Source organism: Rutidosis leptorrhynchoides, chromosome 9, assembly GCF_046630445.1.
Source record: "Rutidosis leptorrhynchoides isolate AG116_Rl617_1_P2 chromosome 9, CSIRO_AGI_Rlap_v1, whole genome shotgun sequence".
In the NCBI taxonomy this organism is placed as follows: domain Eukaryota; kingdom Viridiplantae; phylum Streptophyta; class Magnoliopsida; order Asterales; family Asteraceae; genus Rutidosis; species Rutidosis leptorrhynchoides.
The window spans coordinates 322789470-322796778 of record NC_092341.1 but is presented as its reverse complement, the minus strand read 5'-3'; positions in this window follow the sequence as shown (position 1 = coordinate 322796778).

Sequence of the window (7309 nt, the reverse complement as noted above, 5' to 3'; positions counted from 1 at the left end):
GGAAATTAAACAGGAATTTCCACTAACCCTTGTCTAGTTCCCGTTAATTGACACATTTGTTCTTATTTATAAATCACTTTACCATTTTCCGAATATTGTCAAAAAGAATAGATTTCTTAAATCACAGTGGACCTCATAACATAGGCCCGTAATCATATCATAATGTATCTGATAATTCAATCATTTGATATTATCTCTTAATTCTGTCGATAAATATATCGAAACAAATACGTTCATGTAAAGTATCATATATCTAATACTTTGTTAATGTTTTCAGTTAATATTATATATTATATATACATATCTATATACTCATAATTGTTGGTGAATCGTCGAACACTGTCAAAGGGTAATTGATTACATGAATGTAGTTCCAAACTTTTTGAGATTCAACATTACAAATTCTGCTTATCGTGTCTGAAACATATAAAGGTTAAGTTTAAATTTGGTCGGAAATTTCCGGGTCGTCACAGTACCTACCTGTTAAAGAAATTTCGTCCCGAAATTTGATCGAGGTCGTCATGGCTAACAATAAGAATGTTATTATGACGAATATAAGTTGATTCATAGGGTTTTATCATGATTGAGAAATATGGATAAAATAATTCGATTACTCGAAACGTATGAGTGAAGCTATCGTAAAAGAGTGAAATGAGAAAATAGGGATTCGTCTTATCTTTTGACGTCATCACGAATGATCTCCGGATTAAAGAAGATCTTTGTAATCTATATAGGATTTGATTCTTCGGTGATTAAGGAAATTATGATCCTCTTCGATTTAATGCGATGATTTATCTCGATTTTTCTGTCAGATATTTCACTATAAATCCACCTCCTTCGTTTCCTTTTAATTCACACCTTCTATTCTTTCTCCCTCAATTCTTACTTTAAAATTATTCGTCAATATGCTTCATCCAGTGCTGATTCTCGATATACACCTCACTTTCATATCTGTCGTTCTTCTTTTTCATCTACCTCCGAAAGAATCTATTTACTTCTACTATACTCTTGGTTTTATAGTGTTTTTAGTTCTCCCGTGTCTTTATATTGCTATATGCATCCATATATACGGTTTATAGTTTCTGGGTTGTTGTTGGGTTTTATATCTTCCCTTATATTTCGATGTCACTGCTTTTGTCTTCTATAATCATTGTCATCCCCAATTAATGCTCTCTTTTATTTGCTACGATTTATACCCCAATTTCTATTTTGGAGTTTTGTCCTTTCGTTTCTTCTTCTTGCGATTAAGCACCGCTTGTAATGGTCCAGAATTCGCATATATGAATTTTGGAATGAACATTGTTAATGTTCTAAGAAGGAAATTGTAATGGCACGATCTTGACTTGTCAAATTACTAGAATACCTCGAAAAAGGCCGAATCATCAAGAAATATTTTCTTGATATTTTAGAGGTTAAAGAGAATACAAGAGTCGTGTAACATAGCACATGATGACGTTATGATCTGTGAATCATCATGTTCCATTTAGAAACTCAGCATGACTTACTGTAATATAATCACGTTGATCAAGTGTCATTATATTATACTAGTTCATGCTTCAGTTCCCAACACTACTTCAAAAATATTCCTATTTTAAATTCGAAAGTTTCAGAATTTAGAAACTAAAATAGTTTCTTTTATGATGTAATACAGACATCACGAAGAGGTAAATGATTTCAGATAAGAATAATTATGGAAATATCTTCAGAAATATAGAGGATATTTATAATGAAAGATACGATGATATCTTAAAATTTTTAATATCAGAGGATGATGAAGAATATTGTCCGTAAGGGTTTAGAGTCATGAGCAAGGTATTCGATAATGACTTCAGCAGACACGGAATCATTTGGATTCTTTGAAGGTAGATTTCGTCCTTGTGATTTATCCACAGCCTTCTTCATGGTTTGCTCAATCCGTATTTTTCAGTACCAAATCTTCTCTTTTTATGAGCTTTGCCAACACACTACTCTTTATCATCAAACTTTTTACTGTTAAGGTCGTTTATAGCTTTTGCTGCTTCGTCAGTATTTCAAGAACTAGTTCGCTGTTTAGGGTGTTTTTCAGAAACTTCACATTCAAAGTATATAAGTCCAGAAGATAGACACATATAATTGTTGGCGTAGACATGCTGCGAGATTTCAAAATACTGATTGCTAATTTCTGATGATTCGTATGGCAATTTTCGTTACAAGATGCAGATGAGTAAATGATGGGGTTTTGATAAATATAAAGATTTTTCGGAAAGTCAAAGATCAATGAAGTTGTTAATAAGTTTACTGCTAATGTGGCGAGATATGAAAGGTTCCCCGGTAATAATGATGAAGGGGTAATCATTATAATAAGGCTTATTCGAATGAACAATTGAAGTTGGTTTGCTGGAGCTGTGACAAAACCGTCTATTTTTAGAAGGGATTGAAAAGTTATTTTAGCTAGTAAATGCCAAAAGGTCTGACATGGATACATGTTAAATTATGACTTTGGTTTCAAGAGTTTTTCAAGTACGTAACTGTGGATAATATGTGGTTGGATCATCATCTCGACTGTTCATTATTTGAAGTGTCTTCAGGTATTTCGAAGGGCTTGAACACATATTATAATCATTAATATACATACGATGTTCTAACATAGTTTTGAAGTTAAAGTATAGCTTTGAAAGATGTAAGAATCTAAGAGTGATGATACCGGTTATAACTTGAATTGAATTCGGCGATTTCAAAATCAGAATATGTAATTAGATTTTTGAATGAGTATGGTTGTTTTGATTTCTATAAAAGAATGTATACTGTTGTGAAAGTAGGGAGTATATTGGATGATTTGCTGAATCAGATTCGAAGAATGTAACATATTAATTGTGAATTTATATATCTCTCGGGTATTACCTACCCGTTAAAAAAATATGTCACAATTAATATTTTGTACAAAAGAATTTTATTACAGTCTTTATGGAAATATATGTGTATATTTCTTCAGATGTAATATAGATTTAATGAGTTAATATTAAATTAAACTCAATTGATTTATGGTTAAGGCTAGGATAGATAATTTCTAAACTTTAGAAATTACATAATCGTCGTAGAATGTTTTCTCAATGAAGTTATGAATCAATACTTCATCGTTGTGGTATTCCTTAATATCTACAGGGCATATGACGTCGATGCTCATGGGACAGATTGTGAAGTTAAGGTTTGCGATGCGGTTGTTGTTGGTGGTGGTAATGGTACTGTTGATGTTGTTGATGGTGGTACTGGTTATGTTGCTAGTGCTGCTGCTAGTGTTTATAACCTTTGCACCATATTCTCCAAAGCCACTACCCGAGCGCGAAGCTCGTTGACTTCTTCAATTACACCGGGGTGATTGTCGGTTCGGACGAGCGGATAAATAAGATCTAGAATTTGGTGTAGTATATAATCATGACAAGATACTCTGGAAATGAGAGAGAAAATGGTGTTTCGGACAGGTTCGCCGGTAAGTGCTTCAGGTTCATTGCCAAGAGGGCAATGTGGTGGATGGAAAGGATCGCCTTCTTCTTGTCTCCAATGATTAAGGAGGCTACGAACCCATCCCCAATTCATCCAGAATAGATGATGGCTGATTGGTTGATCCATTCCAGTCACACTGCTTTCGGAGCTTGAGTGGGATTCCATTTCGGAATCCGAGGAACTTGAACTGATGACGAATTCTATTTCGTATGATTTGATAAAGGATTTTTCGATACGAAATGATTTTTCGGCTATCGGGTGGTATTCTAACTACATAGAATATCTATATATATAGATCAAAAGATTTCATAGATTACGGAGGAATTTACGGAATATGTCAGGCAAAGTTTACGGTAATAGATACGAAAAGATATGATTTAGCAGATACGCTAAGATATGAATTTTGTCTATACACTATTCATGCAATCAATGCAGCAAGACGTGTCTAGACTAAGAATGATAATCAGGTAATTTCCTAAGGATGGTAAGTAGATGATTTCCGACTAAAAATGATAAACAAAACTTTTGACATGCAGACACGGTCGAAGTCCAGAATCACTAATGCATCTTAACAACTATCAGTTAGACACACTAATGCAAGACCTGGTTCGCTAAGACCACCGCTCTGATACCAACTGAAAGGACCCGTTCATATACATTATAAACGATTCACAATAGTTGATTACATCGCGAGGTATTTGACCTCTATATGATACGTTTTACAAACATGGCATTCGTTTTTAAAAGACAAACTTTCTTTACATCAAAAATTGATGGCATGCATATCATTTCATATTACATCCAACTATAATTGACTTAATATTAATCTTGATGAACTCAACGACTCGAATGCAACGTCTTTCAAAGTATGTCATGAATGACTCCAGGTAATATCCTTAAAATGAGCTAATGCACAGCGGAAGATTTCTTTAATACCTGAGAATAAACATGCTTTAAAGTATCAACCAAAAGGTTGGTGAGTTCATTAGTTTATCATAATCAATCATTTCCGTAATAGTAATAGACCACAAGATTTCAGTTTCCATAAATATCCGTACACTCGCAAGTGTTTAAAAGTATTCTATAAGTTGTAGGCACCCGGTAACAAGCCTTAACGTTCATGTTTTACCCTCTGAAGTACACCAGATCAGGTGTGTTTAAAATAACCTCGAAGTACTAAAGCATCCCATAGTCAGGATGGGGTTTGTCAGGCCCAATAGATCTATCTTTAGGATTCGCGCCTACCGTACATAGACAAGTAGTTTAATGTTACCAAGCTAAGGGTATATTTCTGGTTTAAACCCACATAGAATTAGTTTTAGTACTTGTGCCTACTTCGTAAAACATTTATAAAACAGCGCATGTATTCTCAACCCAAAAATATATATTGCAAAAGCAATTAAAAAGGGAGCAAATGAAACTCACAATACTGTATTTCGTAGAAATTATGTATATGATGGCACTGAACAAGTGCAGGGTTTGTCTCGGATTCACGAACGTATCAATATTGTGATTCAATATTGCAGGAAAGTACGTAGACGCAACGAAAATGATAAACGTTAGGTTGACCTCACGAGCAATACCCTCGATCAATACCCATAACCTCCATAGCTATAACCCATAATTTCCTTAGCTCTATCCCGTTTGAAAACTTATTTTGAAATCGTCTGAGTATAACTCCGTCGTAGTATTTTATGTATACTAATAATATCTTGAAATAATACAAAGAAAATATATATATGTAATTCGATTGAGAGAGTTTAGAGAAATATATTTTCAAGTTTCTATGAAATAATGAAACCTATTGAATTCTATTTATAAAAGATTTTTGAATTATTAAAGTGAATTATTAAAGTATGAATTATTAAAGTGAATTATTAAAGTATGAATTATTAAAGTGAATTATTAAAGTAAATTATTAAAGTATGAATTATTAAAGTGAATTATTAAAGTGAATTATTAAAGTATAAATTATTAAAGTGAATTATTAAAGTGAATTATTAAGGTATGAATTATTAAAGTGAATTATTAAAGTATGAATTATTAAAGTTAATTATTAAAGTGAATTATTAAAGTATGAATTATTAAAGTGAATTATTAAAGTATGAATTATTAAAGTGAATTATTAAAGTATGAATTATTAAAGTTAAAGTAAAGTAAATGTAAAGTAAAGGTAAAGTTAAAGTATAGTAAAAGTATAAAACTATATACGTATAATACGCGTATAAATATATATAATATTAATTTAAATCGTTATATATTTAATAAAATAAAATATAAATATCGTTATCTTTATCATACTGGTTAAGTAATGACTTGTCAAAAGTGGTTCTAGATATTTATAAAAGATATATACATTTTAATAATAAAGTTCTTTTTAAACTGAAAACGTTTTTTTTTTTTTGTACTTTTGAAACTAAATCAAATAAATATGATAATTTTGTTTTCCAAAACTAAATATATTTAAGAATCATTTTGTTAAAAGGTTAAAATAATGGAAATCGTTATATCATAAAACATTTTAGAAAAGTAGAATTATATATATTCATAATAGGTTTCAAGTTTTTAAATTACAGTCTGTTGGTGAAGCATGGGATAAAGTCCAAAGGTTAAATAAGCGTATGAAATCATCTTAATGAAAAATGTCGAGTTACTTAACTTGTCGATATCCAACATCTAAGTTATTTATACTCCACGTTCTTATTTTCATATTAAATAAAATGAAAGTTAACATAGTTATCTTATCAAGGTCACGAGGAAAATATTATAAAACATGCCTTGGAAATTAAACAGGAATTTCCACTAACCCTTGTCTAGTTCCCGTTAATTGACACATTTGTTCTTATTTATAAATCACTTTACCATTTTCCAAATATAGTCAAAAAGAATAGATTTCTTAAATCACAGTGGACCTCATAACATAGGCCCGTAATCATATCATAATGTATCTGATAATTCAATCATTTGATATTATCTCTTAATTCTGTCGATAAATATATCGAAACAAATACGTTCATGTAAAGTATCATATATCTAATACTTTGTTAATGTTTTCAGTTAATATTATATATTATATATACATATCTATATACTCATAATTGTTGGTGAATCGTCGAACACTGTCAAAGGGTAATTGATTACATGAATGTAGTTCCAAACTTTTTGAGATTCAACATTACAAATTCTGCTTATCGTGTCGGAAACATATAAAGGTTAAGTTTAAATTTGGTCGGAAATTTCCGGGTCGTCACAATTATAAATATTATTGTTATCATTATTGATTATTGATATTATTATTATTATTATGCTTATGAATATAATTATAATTAGGATATAGAAGATGATAATAGAAAGATAACAAACTAAGATAATATATAACTATGATTAATATTGTTATTTTGATTATTATCGTTAACTTTAATATTAGTATTATTATCAACATAGTTATTAGTTAAGGTTATATACATATGCAGATTATAAATACAAACATGTTTATAATGATGATTATACTTGTAATTGAATAATGAGTTAAAAATGAAATAATATTATTATTAATATCATTATATTATTAATCATTATCATTATTAGTGTTATTATTGACATAAGATTATGGATGATATTGGGAACAACGAGTACGATAAGTATGCTATAAATAAAGATGAAATCGTTAGTAATGATAATAAATAATATTATGAATACGTAAGAAATCTAAATAAATTTATGGATTGTATAAGTATGTATAACACATCTTTTATTATTAAAAAGTTATTATAATTAATACCAAATTTGTGATTTTTATCATTACCATAATTATACTAATATTATTACT